General features: G+C 31.4%; 1 protein-coding gene and 1 long non-coding RNA gene across 7 annotated transcripts in view; one reads left to right on the top strand and one right to left on the bottom strand.

The window, feature by feature from the left end:
• The window catches only part of LOC142328852 (RNA-binding protein Raly), a 938200-nt gene that overhangs the window by 358023 nt on the left and 555719 nt on the right, over window positions 1-24458 (top strand). For all 6 annotated transcript variants that reach the window (XM_075372956.1, XM_075372952.1, XM_075372958.1 and 3 more), the window contains one exon: window positions 17261-17325. The gene's annotated coding sequence lies outside the window, so the exon portion shown is untranslated. The remainder of the gene's footprint in view (window positions 1-17260; window positions 17326-24458) is intronic.
• LOC142328853 (uncharacterized) overlaps window positions 1-24458 on the bottom strand; it is a 343892-nt gene that overhangs the window by 490 nt on the left and 318944 nt on the right. Inside the window, exons 5-8 of the long non-coding RNA XR_012757372.1 lie at window positions 17869-18161; window positions 5307-5484; window positions 4910-5041; window positions 4286-4330 (exon numbers count right to left, since the gene is read on the bottom strand). This is a non-coding gene — a long non-coding RNA (uncharacterized LOC142328853). The remainder of the gene's footprint in view (window positions 1-4285; window positions 4331-4909; window positions 5042-5306; window positions 5485-17868; window positions 18162-24458) is intronic.

The following is a 24458-nucleotide window of genomic DNA, read 5'->3' as shown; positions in this document are numbered from 1 at the left end:
AAAAGCGATTTGAAAAAAGTGAAGTAAAGATGCAAAATAACTTGCATAAGAAAATAATTAATCTTACTCTTATAATCATCATAAGAAAACAACAGTTACATTCAGTGTTACAGTGAGATCGCGGTAGTGGTTTTATTTTCCATAGGAATTATTTAAAAACAACACTTTTTTTTTACTTTCCCTTCTACATAGCGCTATAGTAGAGTTGTAGCTCTAGAAGGGAAAGTATTATAATCAGTCCGATTTGGGTATATGCGGTTTACATCGGATCTTGACGTTTTGACACCTAAGGAACCCAAAAACCCGAATGGAAATTTTCCGGATGCTAATGTTGGTATGTACCTGTGTGTTGTGTATTCGGTGTCGACCTCTAAATCACCTTATATCTCAAGAACTACTGGACCGATCTTGACCAAACTTGGCCAGATTACTTCTATATATCGGGCATTGATGCTCTTAAATTTTAAAGTTAAAAGGTTAAGGGGGTGAGGCTGCGGAGCAAGGTCATCCTCAGTATTTTGAGATTAGTCCTATAATTAAGGTCGTATTTCTCTTAAGCACATTTGTTAACGATTAAAATATAACAATATTTGCAAAAAAAGTTTTGCAAATTCACACTCCTACCCCAATAAATGCTCTAAATAAACTGGCGGCTAAGTGGGTATTGTACCCTCTCTCATCACAAGGAACTTTAGTGTAACGCTGAAGTACAGCTGCTGTAGTCATTCGCTATGTTGTGACGTCACAGGCGAGCGGTAGAATTAAATAAATAAATAATATTTAAAGTGTAAAAAGTATGATGTAGACACCACGTGACTTCCGTGTATCTTGTTCCTTGTTCTTTTTTGCCGCACTTCATTTAAATTTATTTCATTTGAAAGTGAGATACGTTCTTCCAATTCTTTAAGAAAGTGGACAGTTACATAATCGCATTGTGGTGAACACCACATTGCATCACATTTTTTTTGTGGTGTCCGTGTCAGCATTTTATATTAGTATATTTATTAATTTTGTTTCACGTCGCTTAAGCAGTTATGTGCAGTAAGTGGAAACCTGTCGAATTCGCAACCATGCATACATCGGTTCGAATCCAACTTCATAAACATATACTCACCCGTATTTTTTTTTTTTTTTTTTTTTTAATTTAAACATATTGATTTATTAATAATTATTAACCTAAAGTAAAAATGTTTGAATTAAAATGAAAAGTACATAAAAATTTACTTCACTAATAACTTCTCTCTCTCTCTCTTTTTCCTGTTTAGCCTCCGGTAACTACCGTTTAGATAATTCTTCAGAGGATGAATGAGGATGATATGTATGAGTGTAAATGAAGTGTAGTCTTGTACATTCTCAGTTTAACTATTCCTGAGATGTGTGGTTAATTGAAACCCAACCACCAAAGAACACCGGTATCCACGATCTAGTATTCAAGTCCGTGTAAAAATAACTGTCTTTACTAGGACTTGAACGCTGGAACTCTCGGCTTCCAAATCAGCTGATTTGGGAAGACGCGTTCACCACTAGACCAACCCGGTGGGTTTCACTAATAACTTCTGATTTTGATTTTTTTTTTTTGTTTTTATTGTTGTTATTGAATTAATAATAATACAACATTATTATTATTGAACAATTAATCTCTCATTGTAACAATCTCTCATTGAATTATTTCAATAACAAAAAAAAAAAAAATGAAAAATATCAGAAGTACTTTTTATTTAAAAAAAATGTGTAAGTGTAATTTAATAGGCATATAAGGAAGTCATGTGTTGTTCACATGACTTACAATCACAAAATAAACAATAATTGTAGCGTAATATTTTATTTATATAATAAATAAACCTCTTTTGTTTACTGCTTGATTGTCAGTTTGCGTTGAAGAATGTAAAATAAAGCTTATCTACCTCACGTTATTACAAATATGAGAAAAATACAAAAGCTTTCTTTAAATAAGAATAGGTAAGATTTCATCACAATTTATCACAGTTCTGATTTTCTGAAATCGTGCCAAAAATAATAATTAAAAATTTCCTTCCTTTTATTATTATTATTATTTTCAAAGAAATTAAAACGGGACTTTTTTAGTTTTTCCAAAAATTTAAAAAGACTTTTCTTTGACGAATAGTAATTAAGAAGTGAAAAATGAAAACGAGACTCTACAAATGTGAAACTAAAAACTACTTTGACGTTGCGGATTTTTTGTCAGGCAATCCTAATTAAATAAGCGCGCGCGCGACAGACACACACACACACACACACTTGGGGGTAAATACATATATAAAATATACACAGAGTGTATCACGAAGTTCTCTTGGGAGTTTCATACCCTACTCTACTCGTTAAAGTAACGGAAAAACTTCAGCTAAACATATGTCCTAAAATTCTTCGTTTATGAGTTAAGGCTAGAGAAAGATTTCGCTCGTATTTCACCTACCTTGGTGAAACGAGGTTGTACAAAAACGTTTAGGATGTTATTTATAAAAGCAGAATTAGTGATTTCGTATGGTTTTTTGACCTAAAAAGCCAAATAAAATCCCAGAACTAAGATCCCAGAACCGTATCTGCAATAGTACTTGAGAAATCTGGAGTAAAAAACAATAAACTGGGGATAAAAAACCCTGTCTTTTTTTTAACGTACGATAATTTCGTTAAATGGGTAGTAACACATAAAAATATTAAACAGAACTTGTTCAGGATTTAAATCTGAACAAAATGGTGTAAGATACGTTGAATAAAACGAAGAAAAGTTAGAAAAATTTGAATTTTATTTATAACGGTACACTTGACCAAAATTTACGTAGTTTACAACAGATGTTCAAAACTGAGCCTGCCATTTTCAACACATTTCTTGGCACGCTTCTGTGCTGCTTTTGTTGCTCTTTTTAGTTCTTCAGGGCTGTCCTTAAAGTGCTCAGTCGCATCGATAGTGCGATCAATTAATTCCTCACGAAAACGTATTTTTGTTTTGTGTACAACATTTTTCATCCAACCCCAGACGTTAAAATCTAAAGGTGTTAGATCAGGCGATCTTGGTGACCAGGAATGTAGGTTTCCACAACCGATCTATTTTTCAGGAAAATAATGATGTAAGTAAGTGGAAACGGCACAATAGAAGCGGGGAGGCGGGCTATCGTGCTGGAAGTATACTTTGCGTCTCAGCAAGAGACATCTTCAAGCAGCTGAGACAATTTTTCTCGAAGAAAGTACAAGTAGACCTCAGCATTTAAGTGGCCGGGTAATATGAACAGTCCAAGCAGATGATCGTGAAGAAGGCCACACCATACATTGACGATAAATCGATGTTGAAAATTGCCTTTCAGCGTTTGAGAGGATTTACTTCTGCCCGTGTATTCCTCATCGCGTAAGTTATTGACGTCATCTCGAATGAAATTTACGTGGTCGGTAAACAAAACATAATTGTATAGTTGTCGATTTGTATTCCAACAGTTACAGAATTTCAAGCGAAGCGGACCGTCTGCTGGGTGTAGATGCTGAACTGGTGGACATTATATATATATATTTTTTTTTACTAAGTCGCACATTACAAAAATCGCTACTAATACTTAAACACGTTGCACTCAAATAACGATAACACGAAAACTAAAAGAGATATCAATAATCCAAGAACATGTGGTTACAGAGGAGGTTATGCGAAACACATTGCTGCCAATCGCACGTCACTAAATATCTTCGTTGTCGCGTAATTAAAAATTTTCGGTTATTTTCTGAATAGAACTTGTATATATATGTATTATTAATAAGAAAAAGTTAGAAAGATAAGATTAATTTTATGAAATTATTTTTCATATTTTCAACCTGTTTAATGATTTACTTAATAAATTGTCCTTTATAAAAAGGACAATATATATTTAATGATTTATCTAATAAAAATAAAATAGCTACAATATATAATCAATGTACATTTGTGATTTAATAAATAGACGAATTGTTAATTTCGCAGTTCATTAGGTAACCAGTGTTTAACGTAAAGAGAACTAACCTATTTGGAACAGACGGTTAAGCGAACATAACGTTTATTTAGTTCAGATTGTTCGACTAATGTTAATTTCATGACTTTCACAAGTCCTTTGTTAAGTATCACATTTCCAAATTTGTTTTACTCTAATAATCTATGTCGTTGCCATATAGATTTTTAATTAAATCTTTTTCAAATTTAACGAAAAAATAAATATATTACTACCTCAAAGCAGATGAATCTGTTTCTCTCTTAATATATTATCTGAAAAAAGAACCTATTTTAAAAGTACTTTTACGATATTCGTACCATAATATTTCTGAACACAACTGTTTCTTCTTTCTTGAAAAATAACTGTAAAGAAAAAAAAATGATCATGAAAAATCTCTCTTGATAATCTACAAAAATTAGATAACACACTATCCATTTTTTTTTTTTAAATTTAGATCCGTGGATTCTTTAATACCCAAAATACAAAGCGTAGAATGTTTGTCGAAGGTTGGTGGTGCTTTTTTGTAAATTACCAAGAAAAGACTTAACCGTTATGTTGTATGGAGAAATTCAAAAAAACTTTTCAACGATGACAGTTGTACTCAAATGAGTTCCAACAATAAAATCTTATTTTAGATCTAGAGATGCATGATACCTTCCGGGCAAACTGCAGTAACGATTATGAAAGAAATGCAGTATGCATTTATAGCTCACTTTTTGTGAGCTAATCCTACTTTTAATTCGTGTTTAACCTTAATTCAATCGCTTACGATCAGTTTCATTCCATTATTTTTGTTTTACTTCACAAGACGAATAAAATAAAAATACCACAAATAATACTTTTGATTAATAATATTTATGTTTTCAATGAAATGTATTTTAACTTTAAATTAAAATTATTTCTTTTTAATTTGATATAAAATTAAAACAGATCCAACTGACCTCCTTGTCTGAGTAGATAGCGTTTCGGGATTTCGTGGGAAGGTCTCTCAGGTTCAAATCCCGATTAGGAGTGGCATCTTCTTACAGGGTACCAATTTTCATTGGGTTAATGAACACAGCTGTTGATGTCCGCTTTTTCATAAAAAAAAACAAAAAACAACAAATTAACAGTTTACATTGTACACTATGTATGCTTTTTTTAATATTATATTAGAAAAATTAATAAAATATAATTACATTAAAACTGAATTATTGAATATTTTAAAAATAAACTTATAAAATAAATTTACAAAAAATAAATATTATATATATGAACGAGTATACATAAAACGGTATTTTACGGTTATAATCACTTGACCGGGTACAGACTAGAATTTTATTAATAAAATAATATTACCTTTTCTTTTCTTCAACAAGAATGTCTGTTATATAGTAGTCCAGCTTCCCTCGTTTTACAAGAGACAGATAAAAAGAAATAACGGTTGCAAAATTTTACGTTTTACTTCAAAGTTTGTTTTAATTATGTAATGAAGATGTTACCATATGACATTATTAGTCGACACAACTTGTGATACCTTTTCTTGCCAACAAAAAAAAAACAAAAATTTAAAAAAATAAAATAAAAAATACATATTTTTTTGTTTCAAAAAAGAGAAAAAATATTTTTTATCGATGTATCTCAGTTAATTTGAACCTCCTCAACAAATGTTTAATTGTTTACAGCTTCTGAGACATTGTGAATTGTTACAGACATCAGCCGTAATTTTATTTTAACGATATATATATATATATATGTGTGTGTGTGTGTGTGTGTGTGTGTGTGTGTGTGTGTGTGCATACACATATACTATTACACAAAGAGGAAGAGGGTTTTTGTTTGTTCGGTATAAAAAAAAATAAATACTCGATCAATCGCAACCAAATGTTTACCCATGTTTCTTGGCATAACTGAAGTTTTTAAATATATTACATCTTGGGGAAAAACGTGTGTGCGCGCGTGTGTACGTATGCGGTTATTTATGTGTGTGTGTGTGTATGTATATATATATATATATATATATATATATATATATATATATATATATATATATTGTGTGTGTGCGCCCGCGCGCGTGCGTGCGTGTAGTAGTAATAGTAGCAGTAGCAGTAGTATTACATGTAGTAGTAGGTAGTAGGTAGTGGGTGGTAGGTGGTGGGTGGTAGGTGGTAGGTGGTGGATAGTAGGTGGTAGGTGTTGGGTAGTAGTAGTAGATGGTGGGTGGAAGGTGGTAGTAGTGGGTAGTAATGGGTAGTAGTAGTAGTAATGGGTAGTAATAGTAGTACTGGGTAATAGTAGGGGTACTTGTGGTGGGCGGTAGTAGCAGCAGCAGCGGTGAGCGGCGGCAGCAGCAGAAGTAGTAGTGGAAATTTGCTGGTTGAAGCACAAAATTTTATGAATTGAATTAATGAACTGTGAACTGTTAGTGTCCACAGAGTATGAACTGGATTTGAATTGAATGATTCGAATCAATTGAATGAATAATATTTCAAAAATAATAGAATGAAATTTACGTTAAATAAAATAATATTAAATAAATTAAAAAAATTCTGTTAAATAAATTTTAAAAATTTCTTTTTAACAATAATGGGCTTTCCTTGGGGACCGCGTGTGAGACTAGAGTGGTGAGGTATGCGAGCACCGAGTGGGAGGCTAGACCAATCATCAGCATCGACTGGTAACAAACCGGGTGCCTTTGGGCACTGTTTTGGGAGCTGCAGTGGGGTGTTCTTTTAATATCTCTGCAAACAATCATCCGATTTTCAAAATTCAAACGGGATATTTGTTAGTAGGTTGAAGGATAACTTCCGGTTGCATCAGGTACACTCTCGATCTAGCAGATTACGGTTATTTGGAAATGTGTATATACTCATATAAAGTTTGTCTTGTTCGTTATCGGATCGCACGAGAATCGAGTTGTGAATTAAAAATATCCATTAAGTAGATTACCTCTTTTACTTCATTATATTTCTGCCATCATGGCAAAGAAATAAGTTATGAACCTTTCGTCATTAAAGGTGTGCATACTTTAGTTACTATTATTCTAAATTATGTAATTTAGTTTCTTTTTCATGTTTCTATAAATCCTGAATACTACAATTATTATTTATCAGTATTATTCTCACAACCATGAGGATAACGTATAGCGCGGTGGTCCAGGGGTGGAGCCCTCTGGGTAGTTGGGAATGGCGATCGAAGAAAGCTTTGCGGGTATCCAGGACGCCGGTCACACTGGAAAATTTTGAATGGTGAGCGGCGTGAGCTCTCATTTCGCCCCGAGAGGCCCTGGGGAGCCGCTCGGGATTCGTTTGGGCTGACCTGAGCCCCGAGGAACCAGGTTCTGGCTAGATGGACCGGCTAGTATTATATACATTCCCCGGAAAATTCTGTAATTTGTAACTCTAGTAATTAAAAAAAGACTGAAATACTACAAAAGCTAAAATTCAAAAGGTTTAGAGTTTACTTAAATGTGTAAAAAACACAATATTTATTCGTCTATGGCTCTGCAGAAGTCTATTCTTCTAGTCAATCGTGTCTGGCGTAACTTTCCTAATGGCAATCGCAATCTTTCGCTTATTTATATATATATTTTAGGTGACATCTGGAGGCCATGTTTTACTTGTTCAGTAAAACAATATCGCTGAGTCTGTCCACAGGGAGTCCTAAAACAGATAAAAACGAAGGAAATACTGATTATATCATAAAAATCTCGGCATCTTCAGGGTCAAACTTAAATTTGCAAAACAATAATGGGAAACAAGGTATCAAGAATAAGAGAAAAGGAGAGCGGTAAAAAGGACGATCAATTGTCAGAGCAACCGCAATACTAGACTAATAACTCCGGTCTGAGTATACCTCAAGACCTCTTATGCCTCCTACAACTGTCGGAAGATCAGGTTATTTTTATCCAGAGGGAACAACACATTGATAGTACACAGATTTTGCATCGACTGGTATATGCAAGTATCGCTTTTCCTCAAGAATTACATAGATGGTACAGGATTTTTAAAGGAAAAACCATGCTCATCCCCGGAATCATGGGACGTATACAACTACCCGATTTAATCGTTCAACCAGATGCCCAAGAAGTAAAAGTTTTCGTAACTGCATCAAATTGCAACACCTTTCGTTGCTTACAATGTTTTTAATTAATCTCCTTATAGAAAAGCCGTTAGAGTTAGGCCGGGATGTGTAGGAGACCAAGAAATAAATTCACATCTACACGAATACTGAGCACTCAAGTTTTTATGTATATGTAGAACCTGGTCGGTATAGCGTTCTCTATGAAAATAATACGAGTGTATCTTTCTTATTCACAATCAATTTAAATTTAAGGAAAGAAATTAATTTTAATAAGTCTATTGAAATTTTTCTGTAGTGGCACTTTCTGCAAAGAAAGGACTAAACTATTTTCTAAACTAACCTATATTACATGTTCACTTTTACTATGATATGAACTTTTTTCATTATTTTCACCAGCAGAACATGTCCTGTAAGTTTCTCAGTTTCTTCGTGGGACACTCTATATAATGTTTCCGTAAAATTAAAATTATCTTTGAATGTCTTATTCATCGTTATATATTTCTATTTAGAAGAACAAAATTAAAATAAAAAACAATTTGACAAAAATTTAATGCTTTTCTGTCATCGGTTTTTAATTCTTATATAGTGGAAAAATAATTATACATGAAAATAACCCAAAAGGATTTAAAAAATCCAAAAATATATGTCTAGGAAGACGTAAAAAAAGAATTTTGGTTAAAAAGTATCAATAAATAAAAAATTAATTTATTCAATTTTCGTGGAAAGGGGGAATTTGGGTGCAAATTTTTTTAAATTGTAAGATAAGCAAGCGGACATGTAAAGCGGTATTATGTTTGCAAAACTTTGAAAAAAATATTACCCCAAAAAGCTCTCTGCCCCCTGGAGGTACTGACCCCAAAAACTTACCAACAAATTGGCTATACACACGAGTCTCTATGCCAGATTTCATGAAAATTAGTTTTTACAGTTAATTAATTTTCAATTAAGCTTCAAACAAGAGAACATACGCCTGTGTGTAAGAACATTACCCCCAATTTTTGTTTTTTTGGGATCCTGGGTTATGAAAGAAATGCAAAAAACACATAACCCATTTTTTGATTGATTACCGCATTTTTTTTGCCTTAAAACTCTAGAAAGTAAACTAATTAAAAATTTAAAAAAATTGTTATGCTGAGTATTATATTGGTTGTAGTTTTACTAAAACTTTGTGTTATTTACCCAGTTCTGACGATTACATTCGGTAATCAAGTTATATATAAAATGTAGAAGTAGTTTACGTAATTTTTCTTTTTTTTAATAAGCATTATTTTATATATTATTCAGAGAAATTAATAATTTTTACCACCAAGTTATCCAAATATAAAAATTCAACAGAAATAAAATAAAAGGAGAAAAAATAGTCCTGTAAAGAGAATTAAAGTAAAAATTTACTGAATATGTAAGAGACTTGGCAAGATAGAACGTAAAGGAGGAACGTTTCCGTTTCCTCATAATATTATGTATGCAGCAGCTGAGTAAGACCCTCTCTTTCTATTCTCCTCTTTGCTATTTCTCTCTCGTATACCGCTGCCCGGTACAGTAACACCATTACACTCCTTTCTACAGTACTATTCTTCTTGTCAGCAGCCCTAATTAAAATTATTTCTCTTTGCAAAAACGCCGCTCAGCTCTTCACAAACCACAAAACATTCATATTGCATTAAAACATAGGTAGTTATACTCTTCACATAATATTTACCTCCTCTGTGTATTACAAGTATAAAGGACATCGCTTTGTCATCATGTTTTCACAAAATACAATAAAAATGATTATTACTATTATTATAAAACACGAACGTACTGAATATAAAATTATTATGTATATTATACGCATTCCCTAATTAGATTTTCAACCCTTTCGGTTAAGTGATATAAAAAAAGATTTCATTATATTAGCTACCGTAATTAAATCTTTTGTACGAAAACAAAAAGAAGAAAAGTAAAATCATATGTGCGTGTATTTAAAATATTTCTTTGAATTTTGTCTCCGTTTTATCTTTCATTTTAGATTAGAGAAATTCCTTTTATTTCTCTACTAGATTCCCGTCGCAGCTTCGCCCGCGCTGTAGGGTTACTTGCGTTTCCCGTAGCATCGATCTTTTTATTTTATGTTTTTTAGTCAAGTAATCGGAGGCAGGTGCAGCTAGTCACACACACAATAACGATGGCAGTGACTGAGGTGGTTGAGCCACAGCGCCTTATACCTTCGCTCTCCTTAAAAAAATCGGAATTAAAAAACCCGAAAATGGTTTTTAAATATTTATCCGAAGAGTATTTTCAAGTGCGCGCGCGCGCGCGCACACACACACACACACACACACATATATATATATATATATATTTTTTTTTTTAACGATTTTTAAGTTAAACCAGGAAACGGATAAAAATATTTAGTAGCGATAGATCGTGTAGTTTTTTGTTTATTCCGAACAAAATAAACCGTACTACTTATTATATAATAGTGTAGATAGATTACTTTATTTAATGTAAATTTAATTGTATTATGTAATATTATCCATTCGAATCATTCAGTTGAAAACCTGTTCACAGATCACTAATTCAATTCATTATGCTTTGTGCTTCAACCGGCTAACTTCCACTACTATATATATATATTTTTTGTTTTCAAGAATTAATATACCCAAAACCCTTACAAGTTATGCCAAGAAACATGGGTAAAGATTTAGTAGCGATAGATCGGGTAGTTTTTGTTTACCCCTAACAAATAATCGCTTCCTCTTTAAAATTATAGTATAGATAAATCTATAATATGCCACACACGTAAACTACTGTCAACCGTATCTCACATGGGTTTGGTACAAATAAAGAATTATATCTGCTGTACCTAGTTAAGGGAATATCTTTCTACCCTACTAAAGGGCATCTGTATGTGTATATCCGTCCCCCTTAGCTTAGCACCGGAATATACCGATCACTAGCGGATAATCCCGATTCGTTAGTATCGATCTTTAGAATTAAATTTCTAATTTAACTTTCGTTATATCAATTTTCATCATTCAAAAAGAAATATTTTTGCACGAGAGGTAATCAATTTTGGACACTTAATAATCCCATTCCGAGACGCCGCCCTCCACGGCAATCTCCCTGGAAAGCCTGGCTGAGCAGCTAGTATATACACAAGGCATATACACGCACTGCAATATGCACTGTGTGCGTACACGGTGTGCATCACGAAGTTCTCCCCGGACTTTCGTATTCTATTATACTCGTGAAAATAATGGAAAAAGTTCATATAAACATTGTCCGAAAATGCTTCGTTTGCGAGTTACGGCTAGGGAAAGATTTCACTCGGATTTCAGCTACCCAGGTGAAATGAGGTCGTACTGTAATTTTTACGACGTTAAGTAACGAGTAGAATTAGTGATTTCTTATGTATATTGACCCGAAAAATCAAATAAAATAGGCCCAACAACCATATCTCCAGTAGTGTTTAAGAAATCTGGGGTGAAAACCAATAAATTGGGTTAAAAAATATTTGTTTTATGTTCAACATACAATAACTTAGTTAAATGGGTAATAAACACATCAAATGTTTAAATAAAACCTTTGGAGAATTTAATTCTGAAAAAATGGTATAAAATAAGTTGAATATACACAGTGAATTACGAAGAATGTAACAAACTTTCAGAACATGTTCTACTGGTAAAAATTAATTTAACACTGGTTACGCTTGACTAGAGAGTGTCAATTGGCGAATATGACTTACGCGCATTTGCTAAAATTGAACCAGATTGTAATTCTTGGGATCTAAATTAAGGGGTAAATTTAGTGGTTTTATATAAAATCTCAACTGAAATATTGAAAAGAATTATCCCTAAACCGTATTTTTAATAGTTTTTGATAAATTTGTGATAAAAGACAAAAACGATTGGTGATCAAAAAAAAAACTTTTTTGTTAAATTTTGGCGTAAAATAAGTTTGTTAAATGGACAATCAACACATAACATTTTTAAACAAAACATATAGGGAATTTGAGACTGAGTAAACTGGTATAAATAAAGTCGACAGAAACTAAATACAAATGTAAGAATATTGAAATTTATTAAAAACAAAATATATCAAATTGTGTAAATTTATATTTTCTCAAATTCTTAAATTCTCAACAAGGTTTTTTTACTACTGACACAATCATTACGAAATTTCAATTATAAGCTTTCTTATAACCCCCGGAATGACAATTCAAACCAGATATTGTCTATATCGATCACCGTTTACTTTCATAAAATCTTCATCCGACAGTTTTTATGCGGTTTACAAAATTTTATGTCACGGTCTATAAAAAATCAATCTGCTTTATTATCGTATTATACGTAAAAACAAATTAGTTTGATAATAAAATTAAAGGGAATGAGGGCTATTTATATATCTAACAAAATTATTATGGTTTGGGAGAAATATAGAACTTCAATATCATCATCGACTTCAGAAAATTGTTTTGTGTTTTACTTAATTTAATGTAGTCTAATCTGGCGAGAACTAATCCTCACGCGAGTAAAGTAACACGCTATATCTTTACATCCTGGAATAAGAAGTTCCATCAAGGTTAAGCCGAACACATAAATAACAGACATTCCATTTTCCTAACGGTATAAATATTTTCACGCCTAGGCGGCAAGGTCATGGATAGGAAGAAGAACTTCCAGGGCTACTAATACCCAACGTGAATTTTCGGCAGAGCGTTCTCGGAGACTAAAAGAGCGACATATACAAATCGAGTTCAACATTCGAGAAGAATGTTAGGTTTAAAATCATTTTTTGATTATCACTCTGAAATTGAGTATCTGAATTTGAAAGGTACGGAGGTCCCCTTTTAAGTTTTTACAAAGGACCACTAAATGACGCTATTGAGATGTGACATTACATTGTTGTAAAATTTGACATTTTTATTGTTACAACAGTGTCAGCTCAGAAATCGGCCGAGTGTTTACAGTGAGCGTTTTCACAAAAAGAAAGGTTTTTGTGAAAAAATGGAAGTTTCGCGTGAAGGTTTTCGTCGGATGATTTTTTACGATTTTAGTAAAAGGAACCTAATTCAACAACGACGCCTCGAATCGCTTCGTTCGACTTTTCGTAACGAATCACCATCAGAACAGATTATTTACAATCGGTTTGCACATAATCGTCGCAGTCATGCGTCTGTCAGCGATGAATTTCGTGAAGGTCGACTAAAGTCAGTTGTCGTTCCAAAAAACATCGATGCTTTACGCAACATGACTTAAGAGGATCGGCACATGTGACTTACCGTGTGGTAGAGGCATCCTTAGGCATATTGAAGACTACAGCATATTCGATTTTGCATGAAAAGTTAACTGCGAAAAAGATCTGTTCCCGATGGATTCCGCATAATTTGACCGAAGCTCAAAAACAGGCTTGTGTCAGTCGGTGTAAGGAAATTCTGAAAACATTCGACCGATGAAATGTAAAATCCTTACACAACATCGTAACAGGAGACGAAACTTGGATATATTTGTACGACCCGGAAACTAAGCGACAATCAACGTTTTGGGTTTATAAGATGAACCGAATCCTATAAAACCGGTTCGTTTGAGAATCACTTTCAAGAATATGATCGCTTGAATATGAACATGTAAAAACCATCGCTTTAGAGGTTCGAAGAACAGTTAATGCTGAACGGTATACAAGAATTTTTTTATTGGAATTCATTAATGAAATCAGGAAAAACAACCGAAAATATCGCGTCATTCTACAAAAAATGCGTGGACAGTGATTTTCATCACCTCAAGAAGTTGTTGAAACCTTCTAAAACCTTATTTTTGATTGCAAAAAGTGTTTCGAAAATCGGTTCGAACGCATGCAAAAGCGTATAAATTTAAAGGCGAATATTTTGAGAAACAATAAAACTATTTGTATCAAAATTTTTTTTATTTCATTGTTTTTGTAAAAACTTAAAAAGCGGCACTCGTATTCATAGGTAAACGATTAAAATATGTGACCGTTACGATGCCGCAAAATCGAATTATTAAACTCGCTTTGCTGTTCTGAGAGTAAATTACTTCTTGAACAACTTAAATATTCTCCTGATTTAATAAAAATATTGATTTTGGAAACGTATATTTTATCTAAACATTTCTTCGATAATTCTACTATTTCAAATGGAATCGTTTGAAGCAAAAGAGAAACGGGAAAGGTAGTTGTGAGTAACGATAACTCTAGAAGCAATAGCCCACATGCGATTACAAAATTTAATTTTCAATTTTTTAAGTTTTATACCCATATAGGGCGGGCGAAGCTACGACGGTAGATGCTAATTTATTACAAATGAATTATCATTTCTTCTTTACCTGAAGCACTATAAAAGATCTGACCTAGTGTATCCAGGATTGTAAAGTGTTACGGGAATAACATCGATCCAAAAGCATTGTATTTTCATAAGTAACTCTAGAACATCACAAGTTTTATTTACAGCCGACCTCCGTGGCGCGAGTATTAGCGTCTCGGCCTTTCATCCGCAGGTCCCGGGTTCGAATCCCGGTCAGGCATCGCATTTTCACACACCCTACAAATCATTCATCTCATCCTCTGAAGAGCAATATCTAACGGTGGGATGTTTAAAAAAAAAGAAAAAAGTTTTATTTACAATAAATTCCATTCGTTAGTTGTTGATATCTTGAAAGATTAAAACCGAACAAAAAATTGATTTGTAAGAATGTCAGATTTATCGTAACTTTTATAGTAAAAGTTATAGTGTAAAAGATTATTTGCGTGATTCAATGAGAAACAATTATTATATTCAGATAATAAAGAACAATTAAAAAGTTAAAATAAATTATAAACGTATGGACTATCATAATATTTAAAAATAATAAAATCGCCAGAAAAATTAAATCTACATCAAAGATTCAAAATTTAAATTAAATTAAAAAGCAAACAATAAGATGTTTATTTGTTATATATACGCAGCATTTGGCCATGAACTAATTTATACGTGATAAATTTAATTTTGGATAAGTAAATTCATTTAAATTTTGGCTCGGATTAACTGTACGTTTACCCGCCTACGTTTCTACGAAGATTTGTTTGTTACAGCTATATCAAAGAAAATATTCTAATCACGCACAGTTTTTAAACTAATTGTATTCTATTATAAAATTATAATTAACTTATATATCAGAAAATCCTCACAAGTAGTATTTTCTAAATATTTATTCGTAATACTTAGTACAACATTAGAAATATGAATTACTTTAAAAAAGGTACGAGGCCAAAACCGTGAAATATCAACAACGAATCACAGTACAATTAACGAATCTATTAAGATTCTCGTTTTATTTTTAATTTTTATTTTAACTTAAATATCGTAGCGTTCACGTCATCGATCAAAATAATTTAGAATTAGTACGTAATTCAGCGTGAAATATAAAATACGTTATTTTAATTTTTAAAAACTCTTAATTAAAAATTTGCTGTAACTTTAATATAGTAATGAATTCCTAGTTATTTTAATTACAGGTCTTTAACTGCAAATGCGTGAGATAACTATAAACATCTTATTAGAATTCAAAATTTATCTTATCGTTTAAGAATAATAAGAATTCTAATTACATATACACATTTTTTTTTTTAAATGAAAAGTACATAAGATTTTATTCCATTAATAACGTCTGATTTTTTTTTTAATATTGTTATTGAATTATTATTTATCGTAATTTTTTTAAAATGAGAGATTAATAAATAAATATATTTAAATAAAAAAAAAAAAAAAATTACAAAAAGGAGATGAAGTCTGATTCGAAGCCTTCCCCTTATAGGATCCAAATACGCGTATTTCATTAATTAAAATTTAATTTGGCTATAACTCTGGAACCGATGAAAATAAGTACCGCTTATCGTATATAATTGAAAAGCTTTCAATGAGAGCTTATTACTGCAATTAAGAAGCTAGTTACAACAGCCCTAAATCCAAAATTTCAACATTCTACGGTTAATCGTTGTTGAGTTTTGCGAGATACATACGTACGTACAGACGTCACGCCGAAACTAGTCATAATGGGTTCAGGGATGGTCAAAATTGATATTTCCGTTGAAATGTAAAAACCGAAACTTTTCGCGATCACAATACTTCCTTTACTTCGTACAAAGAAGTAAAAAGATGGATTACCGTAGGAAAATTATTCTCACTTAATGCTATTTATTTTATTCGCAGCTCTATATACTTGAAAGGCATGTTTTATCAACGCATTATGTCTATGAATAAGAAAAACACTTATTAAGACTAAACGTATTTACTTTCACAAAGAATTATATTACATGTAATTCAACTGAATCGTTGTAACCTTTCTAATTATAATAATTGTGATCTTTCATTTTTATTAAAAAAAAAAATAGTTTAGCCAGAGCTCTAACTGCATTCGTTAAATAGACACATCATCTTTATGCTTTTACAACTTAAACTAGCAACCCCTCGCTGATTTGCCAGCTTTATATGATTACTTCCGTTTTCCGTCGCGGTCAATTTTTAAAAATGTTTTTTAGTCGATTAATCGGAGACGAGGACAGCCAATTGTTTCGCACACAATAACAGTGGCAGTGGCTGTGTTGCTTGAGTCGCCGCGCAGAACACCGTCGCACTCTTTAAAAATCGAAACTAAAAAACCCGAAAATGGTTTTTAGATATTTATCGGAAGAGTATTTATAAGCTCAAATCTACTGAATATCTCGTTTACTATAGTCAGAAACGGGAAAAATTTGTAACCGTTGTTCAAAATTTGTTTACCTTTCTTCATTCCTTTTAAAGTGGAATTTTGAAAAATCTAGAAATTAATTTTTAGATAATCACATGAAGATTACACACATCGAAAATATAGACGATATCTTCATTTGTCAGAGAAATTAAAAAAATAGCTGATTTTAAGAGGGAAATCAAAAATCTACTTCAACTCTTTAAACTCAGAATTTCAAAAAACTTAGAAATACGTTTTTAGATATTCACAGTAATAATCATAAAATATTATAAAAATAATCATAATAATTATTGTTATTTATTTTATCTTTGCCGCTGACACAGATAAAACAACATCTTAACGTTTATTCAGTTCAAGTTCATATTTATTTCGAGAAAATAAAAAAAATTAGTTATAATAAATTATATCTAATTAGTAATCAAATATATTAAAGTTAATATTGAATAATTACAATAAGTAATTATCGTATAATGAATCGGTGTATAATTTTTTATTTTTTTATTTCAGAATCAGTTATACACCTACCCTAGCACATTTAAAACTTCTGGAAAGAGAGCATCATAAACGTTTCTGTAAGTTATTTCTTTAATTTTTTGATTTTCAAATGTAATTACTACTAAATTTCATTTGCTTATATATATATATATATATATACACACATATTACACACTCACCTCCACTACAACTGGTTCTTACCACAAAAGAATAGTTTGAGATTATCATAAACATACAAATAAATGACCGCAGTAAACGGTTATTAAAACAGATAGAAAAATAAGATTACGTTTAAAAACCGCGAAGAGATCAGTTGGAAAAAATTTAAGTAAATACATATTGAGTCACAGTATTAATTATTAATTAACAGTATCAAAAATTTATTGGTATAATATATTTTTGAACGAATATCAGTGGTGTAATCACCGACTGATTGTTCTTAACGCATGATACTGTTTCAAAGTAATACCTATAATTAACTGCTACGTGTATTTTAATTATATTAAAATTATTCTCTTATAGTTCTTTATCACAAGTCATATATTTATTAATCCAGATTACTTTTTTCTAAATTTACTACAAAATTAAAATTATAAATAAAACAGTTTCAATACGCTTACCAGGTAAACGTATCTCTGGATAATACTAAGGGTAATAATAATAATAATTACTGCCCGTAGTATTACATATTTCGAAGACGTTATGGATAATAAATTTTCGTGGACGATCATGTGAAACTAAATCGAACTATATTCTTTCGACGTGAATTGTTTTATCCAACCTATGACGAACGAATAGCGTCTACGGCTTTAGTGTGTAGGTCAGACACGCCATTTTTCATACGCTAAAATATTCCATTTCCATATTTCCGTGCACAAGCTTCTCTGTAAGCTTCTGTAGTGAAGTAATTCATCTAACAAACAAAAAAGAAGAAAAACTTATCGTTTTTAAAGCTTCATATGCGGTGACTACATATATTCTAGTCTAAATAATAAAACTATTTTTGACTGTAAAGTATAATAATAAATTATGATAAATTTCTAAATAATATATTATAAGAATTTAATTAAAATAAAAAATTAATTCTAAGAATTTCATCAAAAAGCTTAACTTAATCAGCTTTAAAGATACAAAATGATTTCTCAGATATTTGATGCTCGTAAACTTTAATCCGTACGATTATATTAGCAAATTATTTACCTTTGCTATTAAAAAATTGCACTATAGTAAAAAACTTTCAAATTTTTTACAACAGAACTATTTTTGCGATGTACAGCATAAGAAATCACGAAGTTCGTTATAACCTCGCCGGAAAGAGTCCGCAAAACTGGAGGCGGCACTACGGTTACAGTTGTAAACATGACCTACTTTAAAACTGAAATGAAAATTGGGAAAAAATTAAAAAAATAAGCGTGAAAACATTATATTTCAGTTCAATTAGATTTGTAATAAAGAATACTTTCAAAAAAATACCTCGATTTTGTAAGACAATGTTTTTTTATTCCATTTGATGAACCGCGGGATTCGAATATGTCACTTTTTCCTCAAAAAGGTGGGTTCACGAATCGCACCGCCAGGTAGCAGTACTTGGTAGTACTAGATAGCGTACAAAAATTTAATAATGTACTTGAAATAATAAAATTTAAAATAAAATATACTACAGCTTCTTTTAATACTAAATGCTCTCATGTAAGTGAAAGTACTGAAGATAAAACAACTTTTGTAATTCCCATCGCTTGATTAAAAGAAATAAAAGTATTAGTTATACTTCAATGATCTTCAACGATGAAAAAATTACAATGAAATTGTAAACCGTACGGTTAAGAGTCTCACTGATATCATTTCTTCCACTCAAAATACTGAAAACTGGAAAATATCAGTTTTGTCTATTTATTCAATTTATAGATTTTGTGTTTGTCGGGACTGGATAAAAGTAGGAAATAATGGTGTAAAGGAATTCCTCTGTAATACATTATTTTGAATTACACTAAAAAAGATACGCACACACGCATAGTGTCTCAGGAGGTAAAATGTTACTACACATAATAATTAATAATAATAATTTCTATAATAAATTAGTAATAGACAATACATAATTTGTATTAATTATTTTTAATTCAATTAGAAAAGGATGTGAAAATTGCCACAAAACTGTCACAATGCAAAATTTTTCGATCCAGTTTAACCATATCTCAGCTTTTTATCAACAGATTTGAACAGATATTAGGTCTCATTTTGTTCATATTTGAAGGCTTAACTAGTTAAAATTATTATTTTCAATCTTATTTGTTTTGTAGACGTTGTTGTTGAATAGGTGTGCATTAAAATATCTCAAGCCGTTTGTAAGATACAAATTTTCATTGAAAAAATTCATTCGGTAAAATACATATTGGCGGACTGTGGGAAAATGAAGTGAGAGAGAGCGTTTGTCCATTTCAACATTTTCGTTTAATTTGATGTTCCGAGACAGTCCCTTATGTTTGTCAAACACTTCCCCCAATGTTGTATCTGAATATTCGTATTTACACTGCTTATAGAACACAGTTCTGTAAGATAATTAAGAACGAATATTAGTTCGACAATTTGATTTTATTAGAAATTAGTGAATTTCTTTTGCAAAACAAGATAAGTTTCCAAAAACTGTTTATAAAAGTATACTTCAAATCTAAATCTAAATAGCAAATTCAAATGATAAAAGATAAACATGTACGAGTATATACTCGTAAAAAAATGATTAAATCCCAAAAATTAACTTGTTCAACATATAACAAAAAATGCCTTTCTGCTAAAACAAAACTTAAACATTATAAAACTGTAGTACAGCCAGAAGTCACCTACGGAAGCGAGACCCTTTTCAAAATCACTCAGAAAAACCGAATTGAAAAAATTCTGAAAATAGAGAGGAGAATTGTCAGAACGTGTATCAATAAAAAACACCAAAAAGAAGGCCGATGGTGGATTGTGCCAAATGAGGTGGTGTATCGAGAAATAGAGCCTGTTACTGATACTATGCGGAAAAAAAGAATCTCTTTCTTCGGTCATCTCATAAGGACACCGCAAACAATACTGTCAAGAAATATCATTGAAAAGCTCTGGTTCCAAAAGCTAGAAGTAGGATGGATCAAAGAAATTAGAGAAGATATGAAAGAATTGGGGATTTCCCTGACCGACCTACAGAATAAAACTGGAAAAATTACAAAGCTAAAAGATAAAAGCATTAGATTTAAACAAAAGACAGACAAACGACAAAATACAACGAAGAGGGTGTTTACGGATGAAGAAAAGAAAGCAAGATCTGAACGGATGAAGAAATACTGGGCAGCTCGAAAGAGTAAAATAACACGCTTTTCTCAGAAAAGATCCAACTAAAATTGACTTAAGTGGTCCCATGTTGGCCGTAAAAGCATAATAATAATAATAATATACTCGTATAAAATAAATATGTAAAAAGGAAAAATAAATAAATAAATAATAATCGTTGATAACTGAATACTGCTTAGAAAAACATTAAAAAACAATTATTTTTAGTTAGGATTTTAGAATAATAAAAATAAAAATAAAAGTTTAATACAAATAACTCTTGTCGTTTTAGGCAATCTCAATAGAAAACTTAATTCAAAACAACTTATTTTAAAAATATCAAAACGAATTAAACATCCAATTCAGAACGCCCCATACATTTAATGTACACCTCATTTATAAGTTGGGTAGATAAAACTTATCAAATTTAAATTATTAATTGAATTAGGATTTAAAAAAAAATTAGGAATAAAATTAATTAAATAGATATCCCCATCCACGAACAAAATGTTAAATTTAAAACAAATTATTGGATATTAGTCCGCTCTCCTCATTTAACAATGAACGTTATATGTTAATGTAAGTTTCCTAATCATCCAATTTCTCCTTATTACGCAGAGTTTTTAACAATATCGTTTTTAATAAACTAATTTTGTGACGAGTTTCCAGGCCGGGTCACAGCGGACTTAATTATTTTTTCTTTCTTCATCGAGCACTAATCTTTTTATTTTAAATTTAATTAAGGATCGTCATAATTTGTTTGCTATACATGATTGGATTTTTTTTTTTAATATTTGTAACCGATAAATATGTAGTGTAATTTTAAAAATACATATATTACTTATACATATAATGAACCTCGATAAACTGATAGAGAAATAAAAACTGAATCGCTTCTAAGTGTTGTAAAGTTTTACTTAAATCTAGACTATTTCAATAATTAAGTTTAAATACCATAAATTAATGTTCACAGCATTAATAATAATCGATCCATATAAGTAGTTATAAATAAATAAATAAAATTAAGTTGCAAAAAAGTTGGACATCGATCGCGCGAAGAAGCCGAGAAAGCATTAAAATTTCAATAATGTTTTGCCCAGGGACATGAACAGTCCCAATGTTCTTTTATGAAGGTTGTTGCGGTTTTTATATTACCTTGGGGGGTGAGTTTAATTTATGGAAAATGCGCCTTTAACTTTATTAAACAATGAATATTTCATCTCTTCTGGACACGCAAAACAAATTGTATCATATAGCTTTTGAATACTTGCTTTCACACCGGCAGAAAACTAAACTTTAGTTAATTTATCGTGTTTGAGAAATCGATTTATTTTTTTGTTTTTGGTATTAAGCAATATCGATAAGTTAATTCAAATCCAGGTTAATATGATAACTAACAATTAATCGTGTTGTAATGAGAAACATCCACAAGATTACCGCTTTCTGATTAAATTAATTATGAAAAATTTAATTAATTTAATATCTAAAATGTTACACTCTCTCTCTCTCTCTCTCTCTCTCTCTCTCTCTCTCTATATATATATATATATATATATATATATATATATATAATTTATTTATTTATTTATATATCGGTTAATATTTAAGTATGGAAACAGCATAATACTGCATATCTGAGAGGATATGGAGGCGGAAGGCAAAATGGGGTTCTACATAAATAAAAAATATTATGGTAGGTTTTTAGTTTTTGCCCGCCATTTTGAATCAAACTTAATTTTTATTTCCTTGTACAAATTAAAGGAAATATTGTGATCGCGAAAAGCTTTGGTTAACAGATTTCTACGAAAAAGTCCATTTTAACCATCCCTGAATACATTTTGACTAGTTTCAGCGTGACGTCTGTACGTACGTACGTATCTCGCATAACTCAAAAAAGATTAACCGTAGGGTATTGAAATTTTGGATTTTGGACTGTAGTTAACATCTAGTTGTGCAACTTCCCTTTTGATTGCAATCGAATGGACCAAAAGCGTCCAAAAAAGGCCAAAATCCAAAAAAATTCAGTTTTGTACTTTTTCTTAACTGCGGTAATAACTCTTCATAGTTAACAGCAACAATAAAAAAAATATGAAAAAAATATCAAAACTTATTAATAAAATCAAAGTTTATGTACTTTTCATTTAAAAAAATATGTATATGTAATTTAATAGGCGTACAAGGAAGTCATGTAGTGTCCACATCAGATTTTTTAAAATAAGTAGGTGGACATATGACAAATTATTTCGATTTAAAATTTTACTAGAAAAACACTGGTGAAACCCGTTTTCCTGTCAATAGCATAGTTATCAAATTATAAGTTTTCAAAATTGCAATAGCGGAATAATCAAGTTAACAATAAAACGAGATAAAACGCACTGCATGAACAATTTTATTGAATTTTACATTTCTAACGTATACGATAACGATCTTTAAGCAGTGCTATAATATTGATGATAATAATAAAGAATAACTAACAATTATCAATACGACAACAGATTAAACGGCTATATCGATTATTTACTTTAAATATTACAATATTTATTTTAAAATTGTAAATAAATGTTTTCGATCGTGAATTACTAATGAAATAAATTTGGAAAGCATACCGTTCTACAGTAAATGTTCAAAATTCTTCCTCTCTACAGCTCGGAAATGAGGTAACCTCAAGTAATATTCGTTTATAACTTGTCGTACCATGTCTGGTGTACATGAGCAGATTCGCCGATTATTCTTATTTTCGATCGGTCAATATCTGCAGCTTTTATTTTGTAAACATTGTTTCAGTTACCCCCATAAAAAAATAATCCATGGGAGACGGGTCTGGGGACCTGGCAGGTCATTCTAAGGTTCCTCTACGACCTATTCAGCGATTTGGAAATTGTTCATTTAAAATTTGCCGTGCCCTTAGATAAGGTGCTCTTTTCTTTTTTTCCTGTTTAGCCTCCGAGAATCACCGTCAGGTATTACTTCACAGAATGATATATATGAGTGTAGTCTTGTACAGTCTCAGGTCGGCTATATCTGAGATGTGTAGTTAACTGAAACCACCCGCCAAAGAACACCGATATCCATGATGTAGTATTCAAATCTATATAAAAGTAACTGCCGTTACTAGTATTTGAACGTCGGAACTCTTGACTTCGAAATCAGCTGATTTGCGAAGACGCATTCACCACTAGACCAACCCGGTAGAATAAGTTGGTGCTCTGTCTTGCTGAAACCGTACGTTATTTACTTCTTGTCCAACATTTGCCCGAATATTTGGTAAAATCCTATCGGCTAATATTTTACAGTAAGTATCGCCTCTAAGAATGTCATCGAAAATAAAAATCTCTGTAATACAATGATCCTTATACCCGCCTGCAACGATTTTCGTCCAAACGTCCACTTTCTGAGGGTGCTGTGTACGAGTTTCCAACATCCATCTGGGATTATTATCAATTCCATTTCGACAGTTTTGCTTACTCGCATGGCCATTTAATATAAAAGTCGCTTCATCAGTAAATATTATTGAATTAGAAAAATTTGCGTCTACGTCTAATTTTTACTTTATAATACCACAATACTCAAATCGGCAGTCAAAATCATCTTCCTAAAGTTCTTGCACCAGGTTATAAGAGTGAAATTTATTTGTTTTAAGAATTTTTGAACTGAAAAATAACCGATATAATGTCGGACAACAGCTTTTCCAATCGATGAATGAGGGTCTTCGACAAAGGTTCGCAATCATCTATTGACTTTGCATCGGTTGTGACAGTTCTCGGTCTACCGGTACGAGAACGATTCTTTACAACACCGGTTTCTTCCAATCACTGTACTCTGTTGATCGCAGTCGATTTACGTACCGGTTCTCTGTTTGAAAATCTATTATTAAATAAATCTTGTAAAGGCCGAATTCTGTCACCATCAA

This window comes from Lycorma delicatula, chromosome 8 (assembly GCF_047948215.1).
Source record: "Lycorma delicatula isolate Av1 chromosome 8, ASM4794821v1, whole genome shotgun sequence".
Lineage (NCBI taxonomy): Eukaryota > Metazoa > Arthropoda > Insecta > Hemiptera > Fulgoridae > Lycorma > Lycorma delicatula.
The sequence above is the reverse complement of the archived record's forward strand: the minus strand, read 5'-3'. Positions and strand labels throughout refer to the sequence as shown.